We start from the raw sequence: 14879 nt of genomic DNA, 5'->3' as shown, positions 1-14879 counted from the left end.
AGGACTATGTTTAGGCCCATCTGCTTGGGTTGTTAAAATGGAGGCTACTAGGTTCTACAAATATGAATTCAGCAGCCTGGGGTCTTGGAAACTGCAGTTTGATACTCAACCCAGGGGAATGATGAAGGTGATGTAATGACTTTGAGAAACACTGTTTTGTGCGATGGATATAGAAGCAATGTTGGGATAACAAAGAAGCAGAACTACTCCACATTAAAAACAAACTTTTTTTTTTTTGCTAACAGTCAGAAAACAGTGGAGTAAGCCATATTGCTATAATATTACTCAGGACTTTCATAGATATTCCTTATATCAGGAATGATGAAAGATACCCTAAAGGACATTGTAGGCTTAAAAAGTTCAATCATTTGGACTGTAGCAGAAAGAAAGGAATATCAATAAAATTGTATCCTTTGGTTTCAGTGGAAGAGAATGCTAATATCTATATTAAGTAGCCTCTTGTTTAATTATAATACAACTTATTTCATGTGTAAACATCTGAGTCTTAATTTGTTTGAACAGTGGAAAAATTAGGCTACAAACTATTGGGTAGGTTTGTGTTGTCCTCTTTTTATGCAATTAATTTCAACTAAGTGGTTGGACGCAGCAGCAGCTAAGTCGCTTCAGTCGTGTCCGACTCTCTGCGACCCCAGAGACGGCAGCCCACCAGGCTCCCCTGTCCCTGGGATTCTCCAGGCAAGAACACTGGAGTGGGTTGCCGTCTCCTTCTCCAATGCACGAAAGTGAAAAGTGAAAGTGAAGTTGCTCAGTCGTTTCCGACTCTTCATGACCCCATAGACTGTAGCCCACCAGGCTCCTCCGTCCATGGGATTCTCCAGGCAAGAGGACTGGAGTGGGGTGCCATTTCCTTCTCCAAAGTGGTTGGATGAGAGTCACTGTAATTTTTCTTTTCCTTGATATAGGTTATAACACAGACAACTCATTCCTTAACTATTCAGAAAAAAAGCCCAATGTTTTTATGAATTAATTTGATATAATTTATAAACACAGTTAAGTTTATATCAAAGCAGCAATTTTCTGATCATTGTCATTATTTTAATATACCATTTATTAAGTGTGCTAGTTGTTTTTATCTTAAGGAATTTCCAAAGTATTTAACACTGTGACAATAGTAAGGAGTTAAATTCTTGAACTAATTACATAGATAAGCGTTGATGCTGGGTTTCTTATCATATTCTCTGTGATTCCTAGGAACTAAGAAAGAATGGTAAAAGCATAGAAGAATTTTGAAAGAAAGCATCTCAGAACACGAGATAGCAATCTGGAGGATAATGGTAGCCACCTGAATCCTATTATTTTCATGCATTTGCCTCTCAAAAGAATCTATTAGTTTAAAAATTCAAAACCCCTTCATATGACCACATTTTTAGCATTAATAGGAGATGGAGAATACCATGAACTTCGCAGTGCTTGTAAGAGAAATAAACATCAAATTCCAAAGATGTCTTGCCATTGCTGCAAGCCTGGAGAGCGAGAGAAGGAAGAGAAGGAAGGTGAGAGTCAAACGACACCATTTAAGAATTATAGATCAGATGTGTGTTTGCTCAGTCACTTCAGTTGCGTCTGACTCTTTGCGACCCTACAGACTGTAGCCCTCCAGGCTCCGCCATGCATGGGATTCTCCAGGAAGAATACTGGAATGGGTTCTCCAGGGGACCTTTCTGACCCAGGGATCAAATGTCTCTTGTCTCCTACATTGGCAGGTGGGTTCTTTACCACTAACACCACTTGGAAAGCCTATAGATCACATAGTAAAATGTTAAGTGGTGGTGGGTGGGGTGGGGGTGGGGATTTAAAGGCATTTTTTAAAAAACTTATATCCTAATTGTGCTCTTTATTATTATTTTTTTTAACTTTACAATACTGTATTGGTTTTGCCATACATTGACATGAATCCCCCATGAGTGTACATGAGTTCCCAATCCTGATCCCCCCTCTCACCACCCTCCCCATATCATCTCTCTGGGTCATCCCAGTGATAAAAGACTCTTTAAAGCAACAAAAACAAAATGCATGCCTTCCTTAAAAAACAAGGGAAATTAAGACAAACAAACAAAAAAGGCAAGCAAGCCACCAAGTGCAGAAAGATTAAAACCATTACTCTTTAAAGACAACGAAAAACATCCTCAGGGCCTCCAAGCAAAAAAAAAAAAACCAAAAAAACAAAATCAAATTAGTTATAAGGTTAAGGAAATTAAGCTGCCATTGGACTTCTAAAAAGCCACATATAAAACAAACTACAGCAGAGCTGTATTTTCAGAAAATTCAAGGAAAGAAGATGCAGTCTACTACTATAACACCCTGAATGTGCCCGATCTCATCTAATCTCAAATGCTAAGCAGGGTCGAGCCTGGTTAGTACTTAGACCAGAGAAAATGCAAGCCAAAAATTCTTCTATACAGCTATGCTACCTTTTAAGACTAGAAGAGATAAAAAACGGTTTTCTCTATTTCCTAAGAGGCTTAAACTGTGTGACTTGAAATTCAGTGGTTTAAAACATTATCTTTTGCACATGATTTTGTGGGTGAGGAATTTGGAAAAGCTCTACTGCTTGGTTAATTTCTGATCCTATGGTGTCAGCTGGGATAGCTTGGTTGGATGATACACTTCAAAGATGGCTTCTCCAAGCATGTCTGGTGCCTTGGTGGGAATGAGGCATGGAAGTCTGAGTCCCTTCCCTTCTCTGTGGTTTCAGGGCTCTGCACATGGTCTGTTGCGGTCAGACTCCTATGTGGTGGTACGTCATATCAATGGTATTTGACATTTCCTAATCTGTGATCTGTGGTATCAGAATATTGTAGATAAAGGCAGTATTCACCAGTTTTTATTTTTCTCAATGTTTTTATTAGAAATAAATGTTGAAAAATTTCAGAGGCTTTTCCAGAACAATCAATGCATTAATATATTTGAATTAAAGAATCATCTTTGCATTTCTTTATAAACCCTTCTCATTTTGAGATGATTATAGATTTACATGTAGTTGTAATTGGGGAAGTGTGGGGATATCTCTTTTCAGCCCAGAAAGGATGAAAATCCAGGGTCCCCAGTTGGTCTTTGCTGGCATGGGGTGGGGGTGGGACCCAGGTTTTTCTGTGATATTTTATTGGAGGAGGGCACTTATTATCCAAATGATTTCCATCTTGCTAGGCTATGATTTCTAGTTCTTTAGCTAAGAGAGCCAGTTTTTGTTCTTATTGTGTTTATCTATGCCTATTGAAGTTTCTAGATTGCCAGCTTCTTCAGTTCCAAGTGTGGGATACAGAAGGCAAAAAGAAAACCCAGGGAACTCACCATCATGTCATTCCTTGGGTCTTCTCTCCACCTTTCAGTTTTCTTATGTTTGATATATATATAAAGTCCAGGGTTTTTAATTGTACTGAACAGAAGAAATAAAGATAAGCATATTTACCCTATCTTTCTAGAAGTGAAATTTCCCCTCAAATATCTTTTGAATGTAGCCCTTTATGTATACTCTGTCTAGGGGGAGAAAATGACCCACAAATGAATCTTGAATTCTTTTTTTTTTCAGATGTGCTTTTCAGAGTATTATCGTAGTGGCAATTCTAAAATTATTTCTTATGAGTTGTAGGAATAAGTAGATGAATGAATGGATTCATTTTCTTGGAAACCAAGATTTTTACTGTGCAGGAAGATACAAATACAGGATAGGGAAAGGCAAGAAACAACCTTGTGAGGTGGAATGAAATTTGAAATTGAAGGTATGAACTGATTATTTCACATCTATCTATCAACATCATCTATCTACGTATATATGTTTTTCCTCTCTTAGCACTATCTTTTGAACAGCTAGAAGCAATTACACTCCAGCAATAATGAGCACACCCAGCACCAAAGTCTTGTCTTCTAATATTATGCCGCACTAAGAGAAACCCGTGTTTCCTTGGAGAAATAGCTGATTTCAAGACCGTGATGGGGAAAATAACATCTTTTTGTGCCGGAATATAAGTAAGTAAGTGTTAGTCGCTCAGTCGTGCCCGACTCTTTGTGACCCCATGGACTGCAGCCCACCGGGCTCCTCTGTCCATGAGATTTTCCAGGCAAGGATACTGGAGTCGGTTGCATAAGGAGGTACTCAAATGATAGGACAATAAATCTAGCTTGAAGGCTCTCCTGGTTAAAACTGGAAAAATTTAAGCATAAACAGAAATAAAGACAGTGATAGTTTATAAGCCACTGAATAAAATGGAAATCCATGAGTCATTACTGATAGTTTATCGTAGACAGTAGATAGATAGATAGATAGGTAGACAGAGATGGGAAGTGAAAGCTCTTATAGCAGAAAGCTGACTGATAAATCAGGAGTCAAATTAGGATATTTTCATGGTCTCTAAATGCCTCCCCTCAGCTTGCTCACTGCTGCAATGGGAAAAAATAGTTACTATGCAGTGGAAGAGCAGAATCCTTTGACTGAATAGCAAAATGAATGTCCACTGATGGGAGACACCAGACATACCCTGCCCCTATGTATTATTTCATGAGAAGGACACAATATCCTTGTGTAGTGTTTCTGGATGGGGGTACAATAGACTGAATCTAATCATGAGAAAATAGCAGAAAAACCCCAGTTGATGAACATTCTCAAAAATAATAAGAATTATTCCAGGTTAAAGGAGAACAAAGACTGAATAACAACTAAATGCAATACATTATCCTGGACTGGATCCTGGACTCTGAAGAGTAAAAGTATATAGGACATTATTGAGATAATTGATGAAACTGGGATAAGGATGATTGATTAGGTAAAAGCAATATATTAATATTAAATTCTCTGAATTTAATAGCTATACTAAGGTTATAAAAGAGAAAAAAGTTAATATTTGTGTTCCTTGTTTAGTAACTAAGAAATTACTAAATTTCTTAGTAATTTAGAGACCCCATGGACTGTAGCCCACCAGGCTCCTCTGTCCATGGGATTTTCCAGGCAAGAGTACTAGAGTAGATTGCCTTTACCTTCTCCAGGGGATCTTCCCAACCCAGGGATTGAACTCGGGTCTCCTGCATTGGCAGGCGTATCTTTACCACTGAGTACTTAGAAAGCCCATTTGTGTTCTTAGGAGAAGATGCACATATGTAGTATTGAAGAGTAAAGGAGTGTGCTGTGTTATGATTTATGCAACCCAAACTTCAACATATGTTTGCAGGAAACAAGAGATTGGTAGTGCAAATGTGGCAAAATGCCAGCAACTGGTGAGTATGGATAAAGGATCTTTTGGAGTTCATTTGCAACCTTTTTGTGAGTTTGAAATTGTTTCCAAAAATAAGAAAAATTATTTTTTAAAAAAGGAAGGAAAGAAATACAGGATAGTGATCAAAGATTAGAATGAAATAGGAAATAGAAACCCAGCTAAAGCTTCACCTCTGAATTACAGACAGAAATCTGTTATGAAACTATTTTCTTCAGCTTGGCAGAGCTTATGATTATAATTTTTCACACTTTCAACCTGAGCTAGAAAATACTCCAGAGCTTAAATGAATGTAGGCGATTAGATCAGGTTCCTAAGCTTAAGGATACTACTTTGCCAACAAAGGTCAGTCTAGTCAAGGCTTTGGTTTTTCCAGGGGTCATGTATGGATGTGAGAGTTGGACTGTGAAGGTTGAGCACTGAAGAATTGATGCTTTTGAACTGTGGTGTTGGAGAAAACTCTTGAGAGTCCCTTGGACTGCAAGGAGATCCAACCAGTCAATCCTAAAGGAGATCAGTCCTGGGTGTTCATTGGAAGGACTGATGCTGAAGCTGAAACTCCAATACTTTGGCCACCTCATATGAAGAGTTGACTCAATGGAAGAGACTCTGATACTGGGAGGGATTGGGGGCAGGAGGAGAAGGGGACGACAGAGGATGAGATGGCTGGATGGCATCACCCACTCGATGGACATGAGTTTGAGTGAACTCCGGCAGTTGGTGATGGACAGAGAGGCCTGGTGTGCTGCGATTCATGGGGTCTCAAAGAGTCGGACACAACTGAGCGACTGAACTGAACTGAACTGAAGCTTAAGGAAAGATGAACATTTAAGGAAAAGTGAAAATTGACTCTGATATTAGTGCAATTAAGGTGAATCATTAAAATTCAATGGTACATATATATTATCAGAATATGACTGCTTTAGGCAGTCATTTTTGGTATTTGTTTTAATATGATCTTTGCTGTATGTTAGGGTCCAAACACAGCAACTGATTCTCTTTCTTCTGGACAAATGGAGTACTTTCCTTATCCCAAGGAAATACTTACAAATTCAACATTCATTGAATTCTTTTTCCTTAGGACTCCTTCACCTCCCTTCTCAAGTACCCCTGCCAATACTGATATCTTTTTACTTTTAGCAGAATCTTATTTCACTTTAGCAATTTGCACATTTGTAAAATTGGATACCTAGGGTTTTAGTGTTCAAAACATTGCTGAAGCAGTGTATCCCAGCTTCTTGACTTAAATATGTATGTGCATCTGTGTGTTCATGCTTATGTGCATACATGACAGTCTGCTCCTAGATAAACTGGGCCTGCACTACTCTCTTGGAATTCAAATAAAGTTCTTGATGTATAGCTACAAGTTTCTTCATTGTGGTCATGTTTTAGAGGTCAAACTCTCAGAAGGAAACAACCATGTCTGTCCATTTGCCAGGTGTTTAATGAATGTTATGATGACCAACAAAATTCTTCTGGAGAATAGTTTTGTGATTCTGATATCCACTAATATATTTACTAAGTATGAGCTAGATTATTATCTTTTTCTCAGTGGCAGTAAACAAAATCCTTACAAAGGATGATAAAGATGTAAATTTGTAGATAGCAAATTCCCATTGGCTATCTATTTTACATATGGTAATGTATGTTTCCATGTTACCCTCTCCTCCTACCCTCTACTTCCTCCCCCAACTTTGAGTTTTTAATTTCTAGACAATTTTAATGTATGTATGATATGAAGTAGAGAACAGATATAATACAAATTATCAGTGAATTCATATTAATTTAGTTTTGACTGTAAGGAGATCGACCCAGTCCATCCTAAAGCAGATCAGTCCTGGGTGTTCATTGGAAGGACTGATGTTGAAGCTGAAACTCCAATATTTTGGCCACCTGATGCAAAGAGCTGACTCATTTGAAAAGACCCTGATGTTGGGAAAGATTGAAGGCAGGAGGAGAAGGGGACGACAGAGGATGAGATGGTTAGATGGCATCACCGACTCAATGGACATGAGTTTGGGTAAACTCCGGGAGTTGGTGATGGACAGGGAGGCCTGGTGTGCTGCGATTCAGGGGGTTGCAAAGAGTTAGACACGACTGAGCGACTGAACTGAACTAGTTTTGAAATTTTAAAAATACTCCTTGTAAGTTTATAATAAGAGAATCAGGCTATATATGTTTGAAATATAATACATTTATAATAAAAATTAGGAGGGAAAAATAATTGGAAAACCAAGAAATGCACTTCATCTCTGTTTATCTCTAATCTACTCCATGGGACAAGTGTGCAACATATTTTGCCATTTAGATGAAAGACATTCTATACATTTCTAAGCACTACTGGGGATAAAGGTGCAATGTTTTTTCCCTTCAGCAGTGTTCCCAACCTTGAATGTACATTTTTTCCCTCTTCTTGTTTTTGTTTTTCTATTTTCCAAGTTTTCTACCATAATCATATATTACTTCTATACGGGGAAAATAATATTTATTTAAACTAATTAAACTCATAATGGACCCATATAAATTTGAATCAGCTGCTTTTAAATGTGCTGCTACCAGACCCCAGAGATTTTTATTCACTGGACTGGGCCTACCTATCTGAGATTTTAAAAGCTTCCTGGGTAATTTTATAATGCACAGCTGAGGTTGAGGCCACTGCCTTCAGTTCAGTTCAGTTCAGTCACTCAGTCGTGTCTGACTCTTTGCGACCCCATGAATCACAGCATGCCAGGCCTCCCTGTCCATCACCAACTCCCAGAGTTCACCAAAACTCATGTCCATTGAGTCAGTGATGCCATCCAGCCATTTCATCCTCTGTCGTCCCCTTCTCCTTCTGCCCCCAATCCCTCCCAGCATCAGAGTCTTTTCCAATGAGTCAATTCTTCGCATGAGGTGGCCAAAGTATTGGAGTTTCAGCTTCAGCATCAGTCCTTCCAAAGAACACCCAGGACTGATCTCCTTCAGAATGGACTGGTTGGATCTCCTTGCAGTCCAAGGGACTCTCAAGAGTCTTCTCCAACACCACACTTCAAAAACATCAATTCTTTGGCGCTCAGCTTTCTTCACAGTCAAACTTTCACATCCATACATGCCCACTGGAAAAACCATAGCCTTGACTAGATGGACCTTTTTTGGCAAAGTAATGTCTCTGCTTTTCAATATGCTATCTAGGTTGGTCATAATTTTCCTTTCAAGGAGTAAGCGTCTTTTAATTTCATGGCTGCAATCACCATCTGCAGTGATTTTGGACCCCCCCCCCCAAAATAAAGTATGCCACTGTTTTCACTGTTTCCCCATCTATTTCCCATGAAGTGATGGGACCAGATGCCATGATCTTAGTTTTCTGAATGTTGAGCTTTAAGCCAACTTTTTCGACTCTCCTCTTTCACTTTCCTCAAGAGGCTTTTTAGTTCCTCTTCACTTTCTGCCATAAGGGTGGTATCATCTGCATATCTGAGGTGATTGAAATTTCTCCCAGCAATCTTGATTCCAGCTTGTGTTTCTTCCAGTCCAATGTTTCTCATGATGTACTCTGCATAGAAGTTAAATAAGCAGGGTGACAATATACAACCTTGACATACTCTTTTTCCTATTTGGAACCAGTCTGTTGTTCCATGTCCAGTTCTAACTGTTGCTTCCTGACCTGCATATAGGTTTCTCAAGAGGCAAGTCAGGTGGTCTGATATTCCCATCTCTTCCAGAATTTTCCACAGTTGATTGTGATCCACACAGTCAAAGGCTTTGGCATAGTCAATTAAGCAGAAATAGATGTCTTTCTGGAACTCTCTTGCTTTTTCGATGATTCAGCGGATGTTGGCAATTTGATCTCTGGTTCCTCTGCCTTTTCTAAAACCAGGTTGAACATCTGGAAGTTCACAGTTCTCTGCCTTGGAGCTGCTTAATGATGCCTAAGTGGTATTATTTGCTAAACACTTAGCCATGATTTAACTAAAGTTGTGTCTTTCAATTTTAGTTTAAAGCCCTGCATCTCTGGGTTTTAATCTGTTCAGATTATATAATAAGTTCGGATTACAGCCCAGAGAAACCACTAGAACTTGTTATTGGGTTGAATATAATCTTCATTGATTTCTAGGTGTATCATGTAGACAATGAGTATAAGACATTTGAAAGAGTGATGTGCTAAAAAGTTTTCAGAATAATTTCCCACAAAAGAGAGAATTTAGAAGCTATAAATTTACCTTAGAAGTATAACTATAGAAGCTCATCTTAGAACTATAACCTTCTACTACTACTTTCTTTTCAGATTCAAAATCAGAGACATTTGTGAGAACTTTGTAAAGTAAAACTTTGGCACAGATGTGGTCATTTTTCATTTTCCTTTTTATAAAGTACTATGCTAATTGTGGCTTTTAGAGTGATTTGGGGGGCTTCCCTGGTAGCTCAGTGGTAAAAAATCCATCTGCAATGCAGGAGACACAGCAGACACAGGTTCGATCCCTGGATCAGGAAGATCCCCTGGAGAAGGGCATGGCAACCCACTTCAGTATTCTTGCTTGCCGAATCCTGTGGACAGAGGAGTCTGGAGGGCTACAGTATATGGGGTTGCAGAGTCGGACACAACTGAAGTGATAGAGCACACACGCAGAGTGATTTTTATTTTCTATATTTGTCAAGAAGTTTTTTTTAATAATGAATACATATTTTATCATCAAAAATATGCATGTTATTTTTAAGTTAAAATTTGCATTTATATCATATGATTACAACTCTAAAAAAATATTCAGAAAGAATGCATTTGTTAGAAGTTATTGTCTCCAGATGATTAGGACCTTAGGCAACTAATTTTTTCCTTCTTGCTGTTGTTTTTCTATTTTCCAAGATTTCTAGCATAATCATGTATTACTTCTATAGGAGGAAAATAATATATAAGCTAACTAAAAATTCATAATGGACTTCTGTAAATCAGCCGAATATTCTTAATAACTTATTTTGTAAAGCCAATATGGCCATTTAAGTAGTATTCTACTAAAAAAGATTTTATTTTAAACATTTTATTTGATTTAAATTCTTCACAATAATGGTCTCTCAAGTGGAGAAAAAATATTTTTCCATGTTGATATTTTCATGCAAAGAGCTATAAAAATGAGCTCTTTTGTTGTTTTTTTCCTTTGTATTTTGTATTTCCCTCTAAGCCTTTTCTTCAAAGGAAGAGGGGCTGCTAATATGACTGGTGAAAGTCAGGCATCAACTGGTCCTGGTCTCCAGCAGCAGCTTCACAAACCTGAGCCCCACACCCCTTCTCCTGTACAGCCAACCTTGTGGATGGGTTGGGACCATACACCTTGCATGGTATCTGGCCTCCTGTGGTGGTCATATCCAGGCTGGGATGGAAGACAGGTCTACTTGTCTGCGCTGTGGGTGCCTGGGTGGCTGCTGAGCTAGCTTGTGGCCTCCCTCTAGCTCTTTCTCTTTGTGGATCCAGTTCTTTGTCTGGGGGCTTCCAAGACTAGAAGAGGGGAAGCATAAAGCCTCTTTTTGGCTTGAGTCCACTTGGGGTTTGCTAATCCACCTATGCCAGGGCACCCTGTATGCTGAGATTTATTTAGCTTTGAATAATAAGACTCACTGTGATCTCCAGGTGAGACTTCCCAGGTGGCGCTAGTGGTAACTTTCTGATGGTTGCTCCTAACTGATGGCAAGTAAAGATAGCTAATGTTTGAAGGTAAAAAGAAACACATGATTTTGTTCACATTTTAAATTTTTCCTCCAGTATTATGAGTAAAACATTAGGGTTTGGACTCAATGAAAAAACTACTCATGTATGAAATGTTTAGTATGGTAATAGGACCAAGTCCATATATAAAATTCAGTTTTATCTCTATAAATATAAAGGAGCAACAAACAACTAGAAAATAAAATGAAAAAACTATTCCTTTTTAAGAGCATTCAAAAACATATAATACAAATAAATTTAACAAAAGATTTGTAAAACATTACATTGAAAAGTTAAAAACATTGATGAGAGAAATTAAAGAAAACCTAAATAAATGGAGAAATATGTAATATTCTTAGATTGGGAGGCTTAATATTGTTAAAATGTCAATCCGTTCCCAGTTGATATCTATGCAGTGAATATAGATGTAGAGAAAAATAAACTTCAACCTCATATAATATACAAACAATAATAAAAATGAATCACAAACCCCAACATAAAAGCTAAAACCCTGAAAGTGCCTCGAAGAAAATAGGAGACTATATTGAGAGCTTGGAGTAGGCAATAATTGATAACACAGACAAAAATATAACCATAAAGAAAAAAATGATGAACTGGACTTCATCAAAAGTAAAATTTTTTGCTCATCAAAAGACACTGTTAATCACTAAATTGTGTCCAACTCTTCTGTGACCCCATGGATTATAGCCCACCAGGCTCCTCTGTCCATGGGATTCTCCAGGTAAGAATACTGGAGTGGGTTGGGATGTCTAGTTCTTGTAACAAAAAACAGTTGGACCATCAAAAAAATTACTGTTAATTAAAGAAAAACAGACACAACTTAGTGACTGAACAACAACAAATAATAACAAATTGTCAGCTTGGTGTGTAATCTTCCAAAATTTTTTAAAGTGAGAGATGCTTAACTGTACAATACTATACACAAACACTCACTCCTAAAATTGCCTTTTCATTCTTATTTTGGAGAACTTTCTATATCGCCAGGGATACATTTTCCTCATTCTTATTTTTATTGCACTGAATTTTTTTATATTTTCAGCTGTTATTGCTTTTAATGTTGAACAGAGTAACAGTCTTATGAAATACAGTCGGAGACGTGATTGGGGCCTTATTTTAAAAAGACTTAGCAGATTGGTGATGTAATTATGTAAACACAAGCATGATTGAAGGTGTTTGATCTGGATTATGGAAAGATGAATGTTTTAAGATTAAAAAAAGATACTGTTAAGAAAATGAACAGATAAGACATGGACTGGGATGAAATATGTGTAATTCAAAGGTCTGACATACATATTTACATATATGTGATACATAGATCAGATTTGCATCCAGAATATGTGTAAAGAACTTCTACAAATCAATAAAAAAATTAAAATACAATAACGATGGGCAAAAGATTTAAATAGACATCTCACAAAAGAAGATACATAATCATCAGTTGACATCTGAAAAGATGGTCAACATCAGGGAAGGGCAAATTAAAATTGCAATGTGATACTATGTTACACCTACTAAAATGTTTAATATTAAAAAGTCTGCCAATACCAAGTGCGAGTGAGGCTGTGGAACAACTAGAACTCACATGCATTGTTTATGAGAATATAAAATGGAGTAGTCACTTTGGAAACATGTTTGGCAGCTTCTTATGAAGTTAAACATATACTTAACCTGTGCCGTGCTCAGTCACTTCAGTTGTGTCCGATTCTGCATGACCCCATGGACTGTAGCCCGCCAGGCTCCTCTGTCCATTGGATTCTCCAGGCAAGAATACTGGAATGGGTTGCCATTCCCTTCTCCAGGGGAACTTCCCAACCCAGGGATCAAACCTGAGTCTCTTACATCATCTGCATTGGCAGGCAGGTTCTTTACCACTAGCATCACCTGGGAAGCCCCAGTATAATTACCCTATGAACCAATCATTAGGAATTAACTGAAAAGAAAACATTCATTCAGCCAAACCTGGAAACAATCCAAATGTCCATCAACAGGAGAATGGATAGACAAATTTTGATCTATTCATACAAAAGAACAGTTCCTGGAGATTTAGAAAAAAAAAAAGAATGAACACACAACAACATGGATGAATACCAAAAGCATTATGGTGAACAAAAGTCAGGCATAAAAGCAAACCTAAGTTCATGAACAGACAAAACTAACGTGTGATGATAGAAATCAGAACAATGGCTGTGTGTGGATATGGGTGGGATTGACTGGAGAGAGCACAAGGGAAACTTTGGCAGTAGCGGAAACATTTTATCTTGGTTGAGGTGTTGGTTTACTGTGTATATATATTTACCAAAACTCATAAGAGTTTATACTTAAAATCTGTTCACTTTTTATAAATTTTACTTCAGTAAAAATAAAAAGTGAATACATCGCTGTGGGGAGTCAGGCTGGGTAAACCAAATGAAAGCAACTTTATTTTGTTTCTCTGGTATTTGAAAATTTTAAAATACATCATTTACTTAGATATTTTCTCTCCATCATCCATTTTGCACATCCTTCCAATTTTAAGTTGTAAACCATGATGATTTTTATACTAATAATTTCTGTCTGAAGGTAAAAAGAAAAGGATCGAAGATATTACTTCACAGTTTAATAAACATTTATATTTATTATATAATTTATATTTATTTATATAATAAAATATATTTATTATATATAGATAATATAATATATAATTTATATTATATTTATTTATACTTTTATTTATATAATACTTATATTTATATATATAATATTTTGGCCACCTGATGCAAAGATCTGACTCATTTGAAAAGACCCTGATGCTGGGAAAGATTGAAGGCAGGAGAAGGGGATGACAGAGGATGAGATGGCTGGATGGCATCACTGACTCAATGGATATGAGTTTGAGTAAACTCTGGGAGTCGGTGATGGACAGGGAGGCCTGGCGTGCTGCAGTCCATGGGGTCACAAAGAGTCAGACACAACTGAGCGACTGAACTGAACTGAACAGATAAAAACGTAGGAAGAGCCACAAACTATGGTTTGCATTTTCAATAGTTCCCAGAAAGTAGTTTTAATTATGTGAAATTATATGTAATTTATAGCATCTCTAGTAATGTTGTCAAGTCATCAAATGCAATGGTGCTCTCTATAGATCAGCAGAACTGAAGGTCAAAGGAAAAATTCTACAGTTGACCCCTCATATCTGTGGATTCCACATCTGTGTATTCAACCAATCCTGCATGGAAAATATTTTGAAAAAAATTTCAGAATGTTTCAAGAAGCCAAACTTGAACTTGCCTCATGAAAGCAACTGTTTACATTGTATTAGGTATTAGAAATAATCTAGATATGATTTAAAGTATAGAGGAGAATGTGTGTAGGTTACATGCAAATATGATGCCATTTTATATAAGGGACTGGGGAGCATCCTTGAGTTTTGGTATCTTGGGGGTCCTAGAACCAATCCCTTTCAGATACCTAGGGATGCAGAACTGTGGGTGATAGAAGAGTTCTTTCCATTAACCTTTGACATTTTTAGAAGTTAAAATACCTGAGAGCAATGAAGGAGGGATTGTTGAAGGAGGTCATCAGGAGGTTGTGACCACCAGTTGACCAGAGGCTCTTCAACCCCTCCCCTGCCCTTGGAATGTTATGTTCTGCCCGCCGTTCTCACAGCTGGATCCATTTCAAGGACACAGCCTTGAGAGAACAATGTGCTATTTAGATCATTTGGATGGAATATGTGACTGAACTCAGTTAAGGCCTCTATATAAACTTTTAAGATTCTATGGGGTAGGTGTGAAGATTTACTCATTTTGTGGACATCCAAGACAAACCTCATAACGAAGTTCCCTTATTAAATCTGCCACCTACCAGTTAGGAGTGGTCTGCCTCTTAGGCTTCTTCCTGTCCTCTGTGTTCAGAGGCCAGTTTTCAAGTTTCTCCCAGGGAACTTCCAAGGCTGCAAACCAACAGGCATTCTGAGATTA

This window comes from Ovis aries, chromosome 6 (genome assembly GCF_016772045.2).
Source record: "Ovis aries strain OAR_USU_Benz2616 breed Rambouillet chromosome 6, ARS-UI_Ramb_v3.0, whole genome shotgun sequence".
In the NCBI taxonomy this organism is placed as follows: domain Eukaryota; kingdom Metazoa; phylum Chordata; class Mammalia; order Artiodactyla; family Bovidae; genus Ovis; species Ovis aries.
Note: the sequence above shows the minus strand (reverse complement) of the source record.